Source organism: Microtus ochrogaster (genome assembly GCF_000317375.1).
Source record: "Microtus ochrogaster isolate Prairie Vole_2 chromosome 6 unlocalized genomic scaffold, MicOch1.0 chr6_random_2, whole genome shotgun sequence".
Classification (NCBI taxonomy): Eukaryota; Metazoa; Chordata; class Mammalia; order Rodentia; family Cricetidae; genus Microtus; species Microtus ochrogaster.
In genome coordinates, this window is record NW_004949095.1 from 10,825,025 (window position 1) to 10,833,556 (window position 8,532).

Below are 8,532 nucleotides of genomic sequence, written 5' to 3' on the forward strand. Positions count from 1 at the left end.
GGTCATATTTGAAAGCTTTTGAATTACTAGCTGATTCTTTCCAATAATGGATTGAAGTCTGACTCTCTGGAACTTTTGCCTGCCAACCACTCAGTTATTCATGGTACCATGTAGCTACTATTCTTTTCGTGTTGCTACTGTGCCCAGAGTGATTTATGTTTTCACAGCCTTACTGCAACTGACTCATATTTAGAAGTAAAAACCACATACCGAGATTCCTTCATGTCAGTGTTATCCCAAGTCCTGTCCCAGATTTTATGTGGAGATATACTTTACAAAGGGGGAGTGGGATTAATCTAGTCCATTTTAGGATTTTTCCAGTGGGTTGAATTCAAAATTAAGCATTACTTTAAGTCTTTGGCTTTTTTTTTTCCAATTCTTTATCAGCAAATTCTTTTGTAATATTTTGGTTCTCAGAAAGAGGTACCCAGAGATTAACACAAACAACCCCTAGAGTGGCTTCCACAGCTTGTTTCTTTCCAGAGTTGAACTCACAGCTCTCATGTCTAAGCGCTGAGTTCCACCCTCCCTTCCATCTAAACAACATATATGCTTTAACCCCATGAAGCAGGACATACGGACTCCAGAATTTCAGTCCCAGTTGAACACATATAACTTTGTCAAAACTTTGGGAATTTCCTTCACTTGTTCTGACAGGCACCGGCACCTTGACCTTCAAGACATTCGGGTAGGTTTGAGCTTATCAGTATCCATCCCTAATCTTGGGATGATGTAACTAGTCTAAGCCCTTTTCGCTAGACTTTACATTTGACTCTGGCAAGTGAAGTGGAAAACTGGCCTGAAATTGAAACATTCCTGAGTCAGGAACACACCACGATTATCAGCCTTTCTGATCTAAGACATTAGCCTTGGCTGTGTCTGCATCACGTGATACAGTCATTGCATATGTGCACAATAATATCGAGACTGATGTGAAAGACTCCCTAAATCTCCCACACATGTCTATGTGCACAGGACAAGCAGCATCACTAGAACATAAGGGTTAATTCTCTGCTTTACACACCAGGTTCCCGAAGGGACCCGGTGGGCAGTCATAGTGATAAGGTCCTATTTGTTTTCTCGCCCTCATTTCTGAGTCCTTAGCCTCTCTTCCTAGGACTAGAATGCTCCACCCACATTTTGGCTTTTCCATTGTCCACAATCACTGCAGCAGCATCCTTCTCAGACTTTCACCCTAAGGCATGGCTATCACCCCTCCAACAAAACCCAACTGTTTCATGCTGCTGCTCCTCAGGGCTTCAAAATATATCTGGAAAACTCAATGAAGGACACTCAGCAATTTAAGCTAAGAACAATAGTGATAGCCCATTAGGCGATGGTAAGTGGGGGGTTAAGCTCCAGCTGTCCCACCCAAATTCTCCAGGTATGAAGCTGAGTTCCACCACTTACCAATGAAACCACACACAAATGATAATCTGTGGCTTTATTTCATAATCAGTAGACTAGGAATTATATGTACTTTATAGTGTTGTTAGTAGTATAGGCTTCATGGAAAGTTTTTGTAAAGTAACTTGAACATAATATAACACAAATGTTAGGTCAATTATTATTTCTCATCATTATTACAAATGTATTATTTCAAATGTATTATTCAGATGAGTGATGGCAAAACTCTAAGAATGACTGTCTTGATAATAATTTAGAATTCGGAAAACAATTTTGGAGTGCTTTAGGTCTTATTAATGAGACCCATGGTCACCACTTAAGAAAAAGATATCCAAGGTAACAAAAGCCATGACACTAATCTAGTGGTTTTCTACATATTTTACACATACCAGTGGTGTGTAGGGACTTCTGAGATATATACAGACACAGTCACACTGTGGAACCAGGCTGCCCTCAAACTGGCTGTGTAGCCTAGACAGGACTTGAACTTGGTGTCTTCCTGGAGTCATCCTTCCTAGCTCTGGGATTAGAGATGTGGACTACCATATTGGGCTGATAGAAGGGTCTAAGTGACTGAGTTTCCATGTATAAAGTGTCAAAGATTAATAATAAAGTATAAGTTATCTTTTCTTTCATTTTGCAAAAAAAGTATACCCTCCTCTGTAGATGGAAGTTTCTGTTCTGCCTGGTCTTGCAGCTATTCAGTCCCAAAGAAACACACAGGCTTATACTGATTATAAACTGTTTGGCTTATTAGCTCAGTCTTATTATTAACTAGCTCTTACAACTTAAATTAACCCATAATTCATATATACGTTTAGCCACATGGCTTGGTACCTTTTCTCAGTAAGGCATCTCGCTCCCTCTGCATCTAGCTGGTGACTGACTCTCTGCCTTTTCTCTTCCCAGAATTCTCCTAGTCTGGTCACTCCACCTATACTTCCTGCCTGGCTACTGGCCAATATGCATTTTATTAAACTAATAGAAGTCACAAATCTTTATAGTGTACAAAAGCATAGAACACAGGGTCATGGGTTCAAGCCTTATGTTGGGTGCTATTTTTAGACAGAATTTCTGACCAGCCTGGTCCTGCAGCACCCCCCTGTCCTAAAGATGCTTCAGAGTTTAAAAACATGACAGCTAAGGAAAAAGGCAACATTTAAAACTTGGCAGTTTTAACAAAGAACCCAGAAACAAAGAACTCTTAACAAGCATTTTGGGGATCATGAGCCAGGCAGCTTCCTTGGTTTTGGAAGAGATAGACTAGGATTTAATCAGCTTTTCGGTTGGCAGATCATTAAGCAAACTATCCTTACTCAATCTTCTGAGGTAAGCGTTGGCATTTCATTCCTAAGGAGCATTATCATTGGACTGTGTGGAATTCTGTTCCCACGCCTAACTGCTTGATTATGTGAGCACAGATTGTCTGCAAAATTGCTATGCCTAAAAATTAAAAATGGGAAAGAAATTGAATGCTCAAGCTTGTCATATTTTAGCAATAGAGACAGATTCATTCATGGATACCTACAGTAAATATTAGAAAGGAAAACAGTCCCGTGTAACATTTTATCCACTTATATTACATCCCACAAATTTTATATACATATTTAATCAATTGTTTATTAATTATTATAGCAATTCAATATAGATAAAGTTTCAAATGTTGAAATTTAAATATATATAGAGAGGCATATTTATTATAAAGAACATTATAAGGTAGTTAAGGTAAGACTTTTAGGGCAAAGTAGCTATTTTAGGATAAAATTATGTGGCAGTAAGGATATTAATTCAAAGGTATGTAATAAAAATTTCAAATAGATATGTTCACTTATTTCAATATGAAAGATTGACAAATTGTTATATTTTTATTTCATCTGATATATTTTTAATGATTTAAAGTTTGATAATAATGTGTACAATATGCTGAAATAATATATCTTTCAGTATCTATCTAAATTTGTAGGAAAAACATTAGGCTTAAAGATGTGAATGTATAACATCTTAGCCCTTTTAGGGACTAAACATGTGAAAAGTGTTTGCAGATCAGTGCACTTCAGCATCCTTTTCTTTAGCTGCTAGCGACTACTCTAGGACCTGCAGGTCATGTGCTAAGACCAGTGTGGTCAGGACTTAAGGTTGCCAAATTTCGCAGAAGGAACTCCACCACGTGTATCTGAGGTCTGATGTCATGTCACATAATCCTTTTCCTCTGCTGTACTTCCTGGGTCTCAACTTCATTCCTCTTGGATGAGCCTTTGGTCCAACTAATCATTGGAAATCTGGATAAAGCCTAGTTTTGTTTTGATTTCCCCCCAGAAAATTGAAGTTTAAGACTGCCTTTTCTACTGTTTCTATAATTCCTTCCTGGGTTATGGAGAAAAATGACATAATTATAGAAAATTTTGCTGATACCCAACTATGAACCTGCAGATCAGAGAGAAAGGGTTTGAGAAATCTGATTAAGAAACAATGAAAGATGAGTTCAAGTAGGCAAGAAGCAACAGTGTGAAGAGGAGGGGTAGGATAGTATAAGGGTGAAGTAGACCACAGTTGAGCCCACAGTGCATTCTTATATTAGCCATTAAGCAGTTTGTAGTGGGGTGAGGGTAGGGGGATGAGCAAAGTACAGATATGAGCCTAAGAAACTAGGGAAACTTGCACCAGAAGTTTGAAGAGCTCTGTAGGCTGGCTTTCAATCATGGTATGGATGAAATAACTGAAGTGTTTTAAAAGAAGCACTTTGGGGCTTGCTTCCAGGTAAACAGATGCCAGCTGATAATTGGTTTTATGCATTAATCCTTTGTTTATGGAAAGTCTATGATTATGGAGCACCATTCAAGACTCCAGGTAAACAGACATTGGCTTTGTCTAGGATTTCATAGTTTAGTTGGAGGCAGTCATTGAAAGATAAATAAGAACTACAGTAACTGAGGGTGTGGACTGCAATAAAGACAAAGGAGAGAGTGCTGTGAGATCGTGTTAGAGGGTACTTTATGGTACTTAATCAGTGTGCAGTTTTCCTGAGGACATCATACTGCCTGGTACCAAAAAGAATGCATTAAGAAGTAAAAGTAGACATAGTTAAGGCTTGGTTATTTCTGAATTAACTGGAAAGACTGATGGAGGCAACAGGATAATGTAACTGATTCCCAAAGCTTCCGAGAAACTGTTCATTGCCTTCCTCACTTACTTTTTTTGTATACATGCCATCTTCTTGCTTGCATGCAGCCTTCTCTTAAGTCTGAACAATTAACAATGCACTCCACTAGAAATGAGAAAACATTGTGTGGCCATCATTTTGGGAGAGAGAGAGCAGGTATGAATAAATGGGAAAAGCCCAAAGTGCGTTTCACTGTTTCTGGGTGGAGGTGGTGGAAAGTTGCCCATGATAAAATGCAGAAGTGCCTTCTGCTGGAATGTGCCCTAGGTCCACTGAGTCATCGGATGCCCCAGTGTAGGGATGGACTTTTCTCCCTTACTGTGGTGGGTCCCTGTGACTCACCAATAGAAGATGTTTGAAAGAATGCTGTGCTCATAGAAGAAAAATGTGACTCCCTGGGAAAAGCACAGCTGACAGGAGAATGCGTGCCAAACAGAAAACACCAGATTTATCAATGCAGTTCAAGAGAAAGCAGCACTGTGTGGAGCGAACATGGCCTAGCCACCTGCTGTCACTGGAGTATGATCTGCTTTCAGGATCTCACCTTTTATCAAAGAAATAGAGCTTGTTAAGTTTCTGTAAGGCTGGCCTTGGCAAGGGTGCAGTCTGGATATGTCTTAAAATTTTCCCAACATACCAACTAAAAACCAGGACAACTTTCAGTTTTTAGGGTGAGAAATGAAATACCTCCTCAGCCTGGGGACTTTTTGTCAGTATCCCCAAGGAGCCTCTTGGTTGGGAAGAAATTAAAATCTGAGTAAGGTCCACAACTACTGGACTTGTGGCTCAGATGCAGCCTCAGAGAACCCTACAGAAAGTTGGGTGCCTCCTGGGCTCTTGGATATATCTACCAAGGCCCAAAGCAATGAGCCCAAGAGAATGTGGTGATGTTGGTCAAATGCTATGAAGCTGGAGCTAAGAGCAATGGATTCTAAAGATCTATAGAGGAGACACAGGCCTGGAAAGCTGTATAGACTAGATAACATTATCAGCACAGAACAAGAATCATGTCAGACTGTGTATTTGTTAATTAGATACATTACACCACTCCATTATTCATATCCAAATGTAGAGAGACCCCGCCTTTTGGGGCGGGACAGCCTCGGGCGAATGTTTTTACTAATTAATTGGGACGCGCGGACTGGAGCCCTTCCTGTTTCCGGTTTACTGTGGATCGCTGAACTCCGGGTGTGTGAGTGTGCTTTTATATTAAAATTGTCTTCTTGTACCCACTGGCCTGGATTAATTAAATTCGCCTTCATTTTGGCCCCCACCGGGTGTGTGAGTGTGCTTTTATATTAAAATTGTCTTCTTGTACCCACTGGCCTGGATTAATTAAATTCGCCTTCATCCAAAAATATTTTAAAATGGGATGTTATTCATGATAGATACATACAATATTTACTGATTCAAAATAAACTCATGTAAAACTCAGCATTTAAGTAAAAACAATTGCTGAAATCTTAGAACAAGATTATAGGCCCATAATTCATCTATTTCTAGAAAACAAAGTAAGAAACAACCCAAAATATCAAGAGTAAGGCATTCTGTTAATCCCGAAACCTTCACACTTCTCTTTGTACCCATCCATCCACCCATAATGAATCCATCCACTCATCTATCTCTTCTCTCATTCAACCATTTGCTCATCCAGCCATTCACCCATGCATCAACCCTTTACCCACATTCATCCATCCATCTATCCACCTACCCATTTAGCCATGAATCCCCTATTCAACTATCCATCCCTCAACCTATTCATTTAGCAAATGTTAAGTAAGCCATTGTTAAGTTTCTACTTGAAGTTTCCAAGTCAACAAAATGGTTCCTTTCTTCAAAAAAATAATTGAGTTTTTCAATAAATTGTTCTACAATTGCATAGCTCAGGTGCTAAGGGAACTCAGGATGGAGTAAGGAGTTGGGATGAGTGTCTTTAAGGAAGTGTTAGACATTTGGCAGAGGAGAGGAGGAAATACTGTTCAAAAATAAGGTTGTCGGCTAGAAAGACAGATGTTGGTAAAGTGCTTGCTATGCAAGCATGGGGACCTGTGTTTGATATCCCAAAACTCATGCAGAAAACCTGGGATATGGCAGTGCATGCCTATAATTCCAGCACTAAGGAGGCAGAGATAAGAGAATCCCACAGATTTGCTGATCAAACACGTTAGCTTCACGTTCAAGGAGAGACCATGTCCCAAAATATAAATAAGCTGGAGAGCAATTGAGGAAGTCATGCAATATCAGTAACTGGCCTATACACACATATATACAGATGTGCACATGTTCCTGTATGCACACAAGATATGTACAAACACTCAAACATGTATATATGTACACACATACACACAAAAAAAATAAGGATTTGCTGTTTATTCCTAGGTAAGATTTACCCCTGCTGAGCTTGTAGTCCAGTTGGGTTTTTAGTGGGCTCTGTAAGAAGTCAGGAACTTCTTGAGTCTGAGACAGGTACACACAGAGAAGAGTTGAGCAACCTAGTACTCCACTTGACTTGGGCTATGCACACACTTCTCCTCTAGTGCATTTGGTAACTTGCACATACTAAGTCTACATGCCCATACACACTAAGTCTACACAATTCTTTCTGCACAATGAAATTGTTAATAGCCTAGGACCTCCAATGATATCAGTCTACAAACATCCTCTACTCTGAACAGTGGGATATGTTTCTCTTTTCATTATCAACCATAAACTTGAACAGTTTCTATTCAAATGTATTTTCAATATATCTGGGAACAAGAAAGGAGGATGAATCTGGCCACAATCATTTTTGAATAAATGCTCAATAAGGAAAACTATATCCTCTAAGTGAACTCTTGTTTTTATTTTTTTTTAAGAAAAATCCTGTTTCTCATTTTATGCCTCTGCATATTTGAGTGCACCTATCCTATGACTTATGCATTATGGAAGGGACCTTGAGCAAAGATTTACATAATCCCAGTCTTTCAATTAAATGGAGGACCACCTGTTATGACCTAAGCAATGGAGCTCTGCCTTGTCTTGAACTCCTAAAAGAAAGTCCCTGACAATAATTGCAGCCCTCGAGTACCCTTTCACGCATGTGGCTCACCATCAAATTTGAACTGTATATTGCTTTGAATAAAGCTACCTTGCTAGTTGTGTGGTCTGTGTGCCTTTACTTCATTCTGGAAGAAGACACCAGGAACCTGGCCTACCCAGCACCATGACCACTACTAACAAGTTTGGAATGTCTACTCACACAGTTAGCCTAGTTATGCACAGGAATATGTGGGGCAGCCTAGTGATCCACAGGCACATGTAGGGCAGCCTAGTGATTAGTGGGAACATGTGATGGCATTTCAGATGACAACCTAAAATAAAAATATATTGATGAAACCTGAAGCCAATCCAGATGATAATGCCCAACTGTTGTTTTGAAAAAGGGGGGGGGCATTTGCTTACAAGAGTGATAATGTTAGGTGAATATGAGAAAGAAAGGAAGTATTCCAAGTGGAGTAAATGCCACATGCCATGGCAGAGTCTGGGGGCAGCACAGAACTCCTTGGAAAGTTAGGCAAGATAAGGCAAGCAGGATGCTTTGGGTACCAAAGATAGGTAGAAAGCTAGGGCAAATCAGTGAATATATCTCCTAACGTGGCAAATCTTTGGTCTATGGTGGTGGCTGTTGAAAGCAGCAAGCCCTTTGAAGCTTAAACTGATAACTATATGACAACCAGTCAAAAGAGCCTCTTCAAGAACAAATTGAAACTTAAGTTGTGACAAGACAAGATTAACATTCCCATTTAAGGTGGAGATAAAGGTCATTCAAAGAGCAAGAGCAAAGGAAGGAATGAGACCTCTAAGATGTTCATGGAATGAAAACTTCTTTTTTCTTTTTTTTTTTAATTTTTTTTATTAAGAAAGAAACAAAAAATTTCCCGCCTCCTCCCAGCCTCCCACTCCTCCCACTCTCCCCCCCTCCCAAC

The 8,532-nt window shown here is 39.6% G+C and overlaps 1 pseudogene; it reads left to right on the top strand.

Moving 5' to 3' along the window:
* Positions 1–562: 562 nt before the first annotated feature.
* The window catches only part of LOC101982523, a 64,308-nt pseudogene continuing 56,338 nt past the window's right edge, over positions 563–8,532 (top strand).